The sequence below is a fragment of the Marmota flaviventris genome, chromosome 11 (genome assembly GCF_047511675.1).
Source record: "Marmota flaviventris isolate mMarFla1 chromosome 11, mMarFla1.hap1, whole genome shotgun sequence".
In the NCBI taxonomy this organism is placed as follows: Eukaryota; Metazoa; Chordata; class Mammalia; order Rodentia; family Sciuridae; genus Marmota; species Marmota flaviventris.
This window is the reverse complement of record NC_092508.1, coordinates 87150992-87160067: the sequence shown is the minus strand read 5'-3', so window position 1 is coordinate 87160067 and position 9076 is coordinate 87150992.

Sequence of the window (9076 nt, the reverse complement as noted above, 5' to 3'; positions counted from 1 at the left end):
AATTTTAAGTGTGTGTGTGTGTGTGTTTGTCTTGGGTGGTCATATATTTCTGGGTAGCAGACAATAAAAGAAAGCTGCACAGAAAGAAATAATTGAGATCTTGGATTTCATAACAACATTATAAATATTCCCTGATGCACCTGTTAGGTTGAAGGCATTGTGCTAATTGTTAGTTGAACTTAGTCTCTGTTTTCAATGTGCTTATAGGAGAGTTGACAGGAAGTGAAATTAAGTTTCTTAGATATGATAAAAATATTATTTAAAAGATTTAATATTGGCAGGCAATGCAAAATAATATGGAACACATTAAGAAAAGAAGCAATCATTTAAATATTTTACAATGTTTACCTTGGTTTATGAAATATGTTCACAATTAAGTATTTTAAAATGCTAAGTGAATAGGTAGTTGTGACAATTTTAATTTTAAATATAATTATCAAATAAAGCTGTGGATATGCATATATCAAGTTAAAGTTAAAAGATTATTTTGTATAAACCTTACATCTCAAATAGAAATAGAAGATATCCATGACTGCATATGTAAATATATAACAGATCATCATTATACTTATCATTAATTATTTTATTTTTCAGCAAAACAAAGAAGTAGCAGACAGGCAATTCTAGACATAAATACATTCTTTCTTTTTTTTCCAATTCTTTTTGAAGCGAAAGTTTAATTATGAGGAGATAACTAGAAGTGTTGTGACCTGAATTCAAATTAATATTTGATTAAATTTCACAACACAGCATGGAGCTATAACTGGAATGAACAGTTTGATCAAATTAAAATTACTTCGTAATAGATATTAAGCTAAGTAACTATTAAATTGCTTATTTCTTAGGGTGTAATAGCAAGTGCCAGAGGAATAGAGGATATTTTCCACAAATGCAAACTTGGTAGACTGTATGACTGAATGATACTTGATATTAATTTATATTGTCAATAGCCCTCATACCTGTGATGATGTTGTATAAAATGACAAATTGCTGAAGGAACTGAAAATCCAGTGAATATTCTTAATCTATGTTTCTAAATGCCAAAAGGAGGGACAGAAGGATATTTAAATAGTTATGTGCTAAACAAAAACAAAATAAGATTATAACCTCCAGCACTTGCAAATGTTAAAGAAACAAGTACATGGGGAATGATTTGGAAGAGAAGCATTCTGGGTCATAGGGAGGAATTTCTAATTAGAAAATTCTTAATAGATACCCATGGAAGAAGGCAGGAGAAAAAAAAAATAGAGGCCAGACTTGGAGTTCATCAGCAATTCAACTTCTTAGGTTTAAGACACTGCATTAATTGTTAGAATAAAATGAATAATATAGTTCCTTCTTTCAATATGCTTCCAAGGAAGTACGTAGGATGAAAGCAAGTTGCTGAAATGTAACACAGAATATGATGCATGTCCTAACAAAATTAAAATTTATGATGAACTTTAAAAATATGGCAATATCTCACACTCTGAACAAGGGAAAGAGATGAGCAAAACTTTGAAGGAGGGAGTAATCTTCAAGATGATCTCAATAGCATGGGTTCCAACTTCAGTAGTGATGAATGGTATAGGGGCCAGGACCCAGACTTTTAGCTAGATGTACTTTGGTTGATGAGTGTGGACATAGCCCCGGGAACTTATTCTGGAAAGCTAGGTTTTGATCTTCACACTGCCAACTAGCCATTGAATTATGGATGATTCAGCCCTTTGAGACCTGGTTTTCTCAGCTTATGCATACAGGGAATTGAACTACATAATCAGTAAGGTCATGCCAGTTCTGAAGTGCTCTGATCTAAAAAAGAACACATTGCATCTTGTTTTGGGTGGCCTAGAATGTTAAGAAATTTTTTAAACTATTTTTTTAGCATACTAGTAGTATGATAAAAGTTACAGATTTATAAGATTGATTCAGTGGGATACTCATTAACTCTTGGTAGACTCCTAATGTTCCTAGGTCAGAAGTAATGAGGGGCTGGCAGAGAGAATATATTATAGAAACTGAATCCGCAAGACCTTTTCTTATTATTTATCAATATCAGTGGGAGTGGAAAATGAAAGAAAAGTAAAAAGTACACAGCTTCCAGCCTTGATATCTGGAGAAGTTTTATGAGTACAAGATTGAAAAGTTTTATCTATAAAGATCAATGCAAGATGTTTGTAATAAAGCTGTCCAACTGCCAGCTGGAAACACAGTCTTAGATCTTTAGCTCTCAAGGTACAGATAAGAGCAGGCTTACAAGCCAATGCCTATAGGAACTACTGAAGTAACAGGTTGCATTTGAAACATTAAAGTTCTGGGAATGTAGCATGCTGGGCAAGGATGCCCTTGGAAAGGAGGTAGCTGCCACTCAAGTGCAACAGATTTTTGCCCTTGCAGTTGCAGACCCTGCTTTTGTAAAAAGACAAGCCAGACATTTTGATTGTTTCCCAGTTTTTAATTGTTGATAAGGAAACTAACTCAACAAAATTAATTCATTGTGGGGAATAAACAAAACATGACTGGAAGCCACATTGAATCTGCCACCTGTTGGATGCAAGTTTTGGAACTCATTATTAACATTTTCAACATTATTAACATTTTAACAGTATAAAGATAACAAGAAGTAGAATGGTGAGGATGGATGGAAAATTTCAAAAACATTTACATAGCAGTAGAAGTCTAAGAAGACTATTCTCAAAGAATTGTTATGCTTTACAAGTCAAGTAAAAGAAAACAGTAGTCTCTTTATATATGGTGGTTTACAGGTATGAGAAAAATATGTGTGCATTACTCAAGGAGAATGGAATGATAAGAGAATAGAATTACCATCATGTCCTCTAAACGGGAAAATATAAATATCACGTACTAGAAACACACTATAAAACGGTAAGAATAATGAGAAATAGGAAAGGTAAAAATTACCTAATTTTTTCTTCACATAACATACACACACATATACACACAAAAAACTATGTTAAATATATAATTTTATGTTTTCAAACATCTGAATTGCTGATGGACCTACTTACAGGACTGACATTGTGTAGATATCATCACTTTTTCTGTGCTCGCTCCTGACAATGTTTACTGTACCTATGAAGTTAGCAGCCTTACAAGAAGGCAACGTGGAAACACAGGGTCAGGTGATTTTTATTGCTCATTTGTATCATTAGCTTTGTGTGGACACAAACAAGCCCACAGCTATGGTTTTATTGAAATGTGTGCAAGAAAAAAAATAGTAAATTAATATGATTTAATGTTCAGAAGATATTTTGAAGTCTTCCCTCAACTATGCTTTATTCATTGCCTTTGAGAATGCACCAAAAGAGAAAGTGGCTGTATCTTGGTGGTCACTTCCCACCCACCTCTGGTTAGAAAATCAAGAGTTTCAGTTGTTGAAAAGCCTTATGTTTTCTATGAAAAGAAACAGCTCCTCAAACAGATGGTTGACTGCAAGATTTTACCACAGTTCTCAAATTTTCTTTGTAAAACACCAGCAGCCTCATTGCATTCTGTCTATGAGGAAGGAGCAATGAGAGGATGATGAATCAGGATCATTAACTGTAATTTTAAAGACATCAAATGCAACAATGCCTTGAATAGCAATTATAAAATATTAGAAAAACCTTTTCTTGCAAAGATCTTCTAAATGTACAAAGGAATGTCAAGAAAGCCCTAGAACATAACACTAGAGAATATTATGGTATGTGACAAAAATTAAAATATGTTAGAGTGTGTGTGTAATTTAAATGTAGACCATACTAGGAATGCAATAAGTACTTGATATTGGATTTATTTTCTACTTTTGCTATTCACAGATTTACTCACAGTTTATTTTGACAGTCATCTACACAGCCTCAGAGGTCTGTCATTACCCCCACCCCCACCCCCAGATTTCCCCACCAGTTTACTGGACTCTAGAATGTTGCTCTATGTTTGTTTTTCTTTTCTGGTCTATTTTTTTCCCCCACTTACAACTGTGTTTCCTTCTTCCCGTTTACAAACAAGCTAAATTTACTTCATGATTCCACATGCTTTTGTTCTTCCACTTATCTATTGTTGTTGTTTATTAAATTGAATTGCCCCAACTGAGTGGCCTAAACAACAACCATTTTTATTTGCTTGTGGATTTTGTGAATCAACTACTTGAATTGGATTGCTCTGTTCAAAGATATTTCAGATCTCATCAAGGAAGCCTCAGTACCTGAGGGAAACTGGAAACTCTGGAAGTTGGAATCATTTGAAAGCTCCTCACTACCATTACTGACACCTGGGATAACTCAAAGCTTGGGCTCAGAAGATTCAACGCTGAAACTTCTGACTGCAGTAACTATACTTGAACTCTTTGTACAGGCTTGAGCTTCCTAGAGCCTGGTGGCTGAGATTTGAAAAAGTAGAAGAGCAAATGTCCAAAATACGAACGTTCAAGAGACCTAGTCAGAGTCTGTGAGACTTTTTTATGACCTAGCCTTAGAAATCATCTGCTGTCACTCCCACCATATTCCATTCACCAGGAGTAGTATCAGCTACAGCCCAGTTTCAAGGGTATGACTATTCTCTTTTTAATTGATCATTTAAAAAATTATAGCCAGTTTTAACCAACTTCTCTGTATCTAGATTTCCATTAACTCAATTATGTATCTCTCCTCTAAATACCAAACTTCTTGGAAAAGTGGTTTATATTTACTATCCCCAAGACACCACTGCAAAGTTTACTCCTAAACCTCTAGTATCCGTCTCTTCATAATATCATTCCACTTAACTCCTCTGCAAAAGTCAACAATTGCCTTCTGATTACCAAACACAAACCATTCAGTCCTCACCAGAGCACTGATCATAATCACTTTTCTATCTACAACATGTACTATTTCTTACAAGTCTAAGGAAGGTATACTCCCTTTCCACAGGCTAGAATAATGTGACATAAAAAAGATTAAATAATACTTTCAAAAGTTATTCAAAAGATACCTATATTAGAAGCTTTGGGGGCTACAAAAATTAAGAGTCCCTATTTACTGTCACTTAACGGGAGAAAATATGATGCTCACATATGAATGCCATGTACAACATGAGAAAATAATTTCGTTCTGCCTGTTCATTCACACTGGAGATATATCCAAATACAGTTTTGTTTTACTTAGCTTTTTCATTGCTGTGATTAAAAGACCTGACAAGTATCATTTTAGAGGAGGAAAAGCTTATCTGAGGGCTCACCATTTCAAAGGTCTCAGTCCATAAACAGCTGTCTCCATTCCCTGGGGATCCAGGTGAGGCAGAACATCATGGGGGAAGAGAGTGCAGGAGGGAAGCAGCTCATATGATGATCAGAAAGCAGAGAGAGACTACACTTGCCAGATACCAAATATGTACCCCAAAGACACACCCCCCAATGACCTACCTCCTCCACCACACCTTACCTGCCTTCAGTTAACACTCAATTAATCCTCTCAGGGGATCAACTCACTGATTGGTTTAAGGCTCTCAAAATGCAATTATTTCTCTTCTAAACCTTCTTGCATTGTCTCACATATGAGCTTTGGGGGGGACACTTGAACTTTTAACAATTGTAATGCTCACATTCAAACCATTACAACTGCTAAAAGTTCAATTATGTAGTCCTCAAAGGTTAATTCCACTTCCAAGTACACTAGGAAAACAATGACAGTACAACCAGAGTCTTGTCCTCTACTAACCAGAAAGGAAATGAATCTTGCCTGTCTCTCTCTCATTAGGGTATGTCGTCATTCTCTCTGGTGTGTCTCATCTTCTAGGTCTTGTAAATCTAAGTGAGTGACATCTAAAATGTGCACCACTTCTAACCTTTCTCCTAACACAAACCCAAACTCAGTCCCATCAGCTGTTGGCTATTTGAAGTCCATGAGGTAATACGTTACACATGCTATCAGAAATTCGAGACAGCAGGTAGCAAATTAGCTTTTTGGCTGCTATTCATATAAATGGAAAAACATGGAATTGGATATCACCACAACTATGAGAAAGAAAAACTGGTCAGACTCAGTTGGAATTACCAATTACGAGTCCTCTTTCATTAGATTAATCAGAGATACCCAGCTGGCTAAAAAAGTTCTTCCAGAAAAAAAAAATACTATTCATTGGATAAGAATATTAGTTCTATGAATGAATGGATGAGTAAAGCATGACATACACATAAAATGGAATATTATTCAATCTTAGGAAGGATATTCTGATATCTACTGTACTATGGGTGAACTTTCAGGACATCATACTAAGTGAAATAATCCAGTCATAAAAATATGAATACTGTGTGATACCACTTTTATGAGATTCTTCAAGTAGTCAAAATCATAGATATAGACAGTACGATGGTGGTTAGCAGACTCGGGGTAGGGAGATAGGGAGTTTGGAGTTAATGGTTTTAGTGTCAGTTTTATAACATGAAAAGGGTTCTAGAGATACATGGTGGTAATATTTACACAATAATATAAATATATCTAACAACAGTGAATTGTGTTGCTAACAATGTTTAAAATGATAAACTTTATGTTATTTTGTTATCAGAATTTAAAAAAGAGCCGTAAGCGGTGGGGCACACCTGTTATCCCAAGAGCTCAGGAGGCTGAGGCAGGAGGATCATGAGTTCAAAGCCATCCTTGACAACTTATAGAGGCCCTAATCAACTTAGTGAGACCCCTTTCAAAATAAAAATAAAAAGGGCTGGGGATGTGGCTCAGCGCCCCTGGGTTCAATCTCTGGTACACCCCTCCCCAAACTGGAAAAATATCAGTTTCATGTATTATGAGATCAATATCAAACTCAAACTCAAGGACATTCTCTAGATATAGACCCAGAGCAAAAACAAGAGTTAGGGTGTAAGTGTTTAAAATATATTCATGGAGAAAATGAGATATGTCTCCTTTTTTGTCTGTCTGTCTATCTATCTAGCCAATTTATAAAAATAAAGGAAAAACTGAAGGGAAATGGAAAATGTTGAAGTTGGAGTTTAGAGGAATATCCAAAACTATATTCTGAAATAGACTACATTCAGAATTCATGTTCCTTCCTGTAAGTGCTTCCAACTCATGACTTGTACAATAATTTAGTATCTATTTTATTTTCTTTTATACTTCTTTGAATTATATAAATGGATGCATTCTGTGCTAGATAGTAAGGCTCAGCATGTTTTATTAACCTCTGACAGAAAAGAATATTTTATTTATGTAAACTCCCTAGAATAAAACAGATTGTCTCACACAGGTGATGTATAATGATTCTTTGTTGAATTTAATTGCATTGTGTTTTGATGTTTGAAAATGCAATGCATAATATACTGGTTAAATAATCAAGAGGAATATTGAAAACTCTTTAAGATTTCGTATGATGTTTCATATTCCTATTGTAATACAATTATATTGTATAAATTGAGTCCAGGTAGTCAAGGACATGACTGTGTGTACATACAAAAAGCACATTATAGGAAGCATGCACATCAACATGTGAAAGGTGAAAAGCAAGTTCCTGGATACAGAATGTCCACATGTACCTAGAGATGTCAGAAAAAGAAAATGTGTCATCAAGGAGTTTGAGTCCATCATAATTTAGAACAGCATTTGAAAAAAGTCAAAGTGATACATGCAAGATATGTAAATGAGAAAGCCATGTTTGGAAATCTGTATGTCTATATTGTTTGATTATATTGTATAAGATATGTATAAGTTACAGATTTGAAGGGATTCTTATGTCATCTTTCAATGTTAGTACAATAGAATATAAGTAATAACAATTATTGAAGAATATTGAACGTGAAGAATGTCTGCTCCTTTCTACATGTTAGCCTTCTTCTCTGGCAGCATGAAGATGATTTATTAAGGATGAGAACAAAGGTAGAGTAACTAACCGTAAAGTTATTGCATCAAGAGAGTGATTGGAACAAACACATTTAAGATGCTAAATTAAAACAATTTTAAAACCGATTAATCATTAGATTAATATATTTCAGATCCCTATCCATAGGTGGTTGGCCAGTGATTATTGTCCTAGTTAACCAAACTATGGTTTTGGACAATTATTTTCATAATATATCAGTTATGAAACATTTCTGGAGTCACTATAGCTATATCAATCTTACCTGATAAGTCAGTAATATTGATCCATTCAAATATATGCAGTGTTTTAAACTGATTATGTAGAAACAAATGGTCTTGCAGGGGATTGATAATAATGATGAGAAATTGTGACTATAAAAGTACTTACAATAATTCATACATGGTTTATATATCTATCAATGGTAGCAAATTCCAGCGTCAACCAGGTCTTGAACTTAAACTTATTGAAAAGACAACACATAATATAGTCTAGCCCAAGATTACTATTAAGTTTAATTATCTATGTTTTTCCATGTCAGTCTTGGTTAAGGCTCACTGAAGGGTGAGAAAATCATTTCTTTCTTTCTTCTTTTTTGTTGAGGGTGGGTACCAGGGATTGAACTCAGGGGCACTCGACCACTGAGCCATATTCCCAACCCTATTTTGTATTTTATTTAGAGACAGGGTCTCACCCGGTTGCTTAGTGCCTTGCTTTTGCTGAGGCTGGCTTTGAACTCATGATCCTCCTTTCTCAGCCTCCGAAGCCTCTGGGATTACAGACGTGTGCCACCATGCTTAGAAAGAAAGTAAAGACAGTCCTCTTGATCCTACTTTCTATTGGATATCTGCACTGAAAAATGGTTGGATTAAATATATTCTTAAAAATATAAAGGTTGTAAAACTGAGCGGGAAAAATGGTAGCTTTTTAGAATGATATTATGAAATTGAAACAGAATAAGTTTACTTTGATATCAAAAGATGTTGAAAAATATGAAATCTGTTATATATATATATATATATATATATATATATATATATATATATATATATATATATATATATCATGTTCCGCAAGAATGTTGAACTAAACATCCTTATATATATAAAAAATTACTCATTGGACCTCTCTACCTCCTTATTGGTGGATGTGAAAGAACTTTAAGATCTTAAGGTGACCTTGAGAAAGCTTGCTTCTTATAGAATGTTGAGAAAAAGGATTTTTTTTTTCATTAAGTTGCCTTTAGCCAGGTGCA